Source organism: Tupaia chinensis, unplaced genomic scaffold, assembly GCF_000334495.1.
Source record: "Tupaia chinensis unplaced genomic scaffold, TupChi_1.0 Scaffold138573_1, whole genome shotgun sequence".
NCBI classification, from domain to species: domain Eukaryota; kingdom Metazoa; phylum Chordata; class Mammalia; order Scandentia; family Tupaiidae; genus Tupaia; species Tupaia belangeri.
In genome coordinates, this window is record NW_006198467.1 from 640 (window position 1) to 2,466 (window position 1,827).

Here is a 1,827-nt window from a genome sequence, read left to right on the forward strand (position 1 = left end):
TTTGGGGCTGGCAGGTGGCTTGGTGGTTAAGGGTGCCAACCTGGTTCAAGTCCTGGACCTGGCAGCTTGCTTTCTCGATTCCCACCCCCTGCTCTCATTCTGTCCCTCTTTGGTCAAATTAAATAAAATAATAAGTAAACAAATAAAGTTAAATAATTCTTAAAAAAAAAAAAAGGAAAAACTTCCTTAGGAATAATTATATTAAAAAATAAAATCTGACACAGAATCCCAATATTTAAAACAATATTAACTAAAGGGGCCAGCAGGCAGCGTGATGGTTAAAGCCACTGGCCTCCCACACGGTCGACTGCTGTTTGAGTCCCAGACCTGGGGGCTGGCTTGCTCTCTCTCTCACTCTCTCTCCTTCTCCCCCCCTGGTCAAATTAAAACATAAATAAGTAGTATAAGTAAAGTTAAGCAAAAATAATTCTTTAAAAAACAAAACAAAACAAAACAATATCGACTATCAATCCTTCAAGTAATTTAAATTTTTTACTGATGGGAAACAACTAATGAAACACTTCACCACTTAACTAGTCTACCACCTCCATCTACCCATGGATGAGTTAACAGTTTTATGGAAATCAGCTGCCACAATTCTTCATTTTTCATTTTAAAGAATTATTTAATTTATTATTATTATTTTTTAATTTGACAAGAGAGAGAGCAAGCTGCTAGGTCTGGGACTTGAACTTTCACCTGCTGGCCCCAGTTGCCACAATTCTTTATTTTTTGAGAGACTTTTGCTATAGGGCGTGTGCACTTGCCGGTGAGAGAGAGAGAGACAGAGACAGAGAGACAGAAAGCAGCGCAAAATCACCCCCAGGAAAGATGGCCACACTGCAATCTCTTCTCTTCCATTCTCCTCTTGGGATTTTGGGAACACATATACACGTGCCCAGCGTGAGTTTTAAGCCACCAGATCCAGGACTCAAACCATGGTTGACCACACAGGAGTCCAGTGATGTAACCATCACGCCATCAGTTGGTCCCTCTAGTCGCCACAACTCTTAATGTTTTATACATTTTACTGTATTTTCTATCCCGAAAAATCTCTTTAAATTCTTGGAATGTGGCAGAAGAAATAAAAAGTGTATACATACTTAAAGGAATAGCAGAACTCTTTTCTACCACAGCTCCCTAGAAGCGTGTAGCATTTTCCATGTCAGCAGGTGTTACGATATCTTAGTGAAAATCATCTCAGGTCTTCAACTGTGTTTTCAGGATAAAGACCAAGCTGCCTTTTCATGTGAAAGAGTCCAGACATCAACTCAACACCAAGTCAGTCAGTGAAGGAGTGGCCTACTTGAATGTGCTGTCACTGGAAAAATCATTTGAAAGAGGAATTCGGAAAGCTAAATACAAATTATTTTCAAATATTAGACGGAAAGAAAGTAACTACGCACCAGTTTAAAACCCAAACCAGAATTTGGAGACCGGAGAATTGTCGACAAATTCTGTAGCTTTTGTTTTCAAGTCGAGGGACCAGCAGATGGACTGGACGTCACTGGACTCCCACGTATTTGACTGTGGTTCAAGTCCCAGACCTGGTGGCTTGAACTCGTACCAGGAGTGTGTGCCCAAAATCCTGAGAGGAGAATGGAGGACAAGGGATTGTGGTGTGGCCATCACCCTGATGGTCATTTCTCTCTTTCTGTCTCTCCAGTGAGTACATGCACCCTATAGCAAAAATCTCTCAAAAAAAAAATCTTTTCAAGTCGATGCAGAAATAACTTCAAAACTATACATATATGCTACACATACACACACAGCTATTTCTTTTTTAGGTGTACTACTGGGTTGTTGGAAAAGTCTTGACATGTTTTT

General features: G+C 40.2%; 1 long non-coding RNA gene across 1 annotated transcript in view; it reads right to left on the reverse strand.

Moving 5' to 3' along the window:
- Positions 1–1,567, reverse strand: part of LOC106736324 (uncharacterized) — a 2,200-nt gene extending 633 nt beyond the window's left edge. The window contains exons 1-2 of the long non-coding RNA XR_001371371.2: positions 1,407–1,567; positions 1,104–1,321 (exon numbers count right to left, since the gene is read on the reverse strand). This is a non-coding gene — a long non-coding RNA (uncharacterized LOC106736324). The remainder of the gene's footprint in view (positions 1–1,103; positions 1,322–1,406) is intronic.
- Between the last annotated feature and the right edge of the window lie 260 nt (positions 1,568–1,827).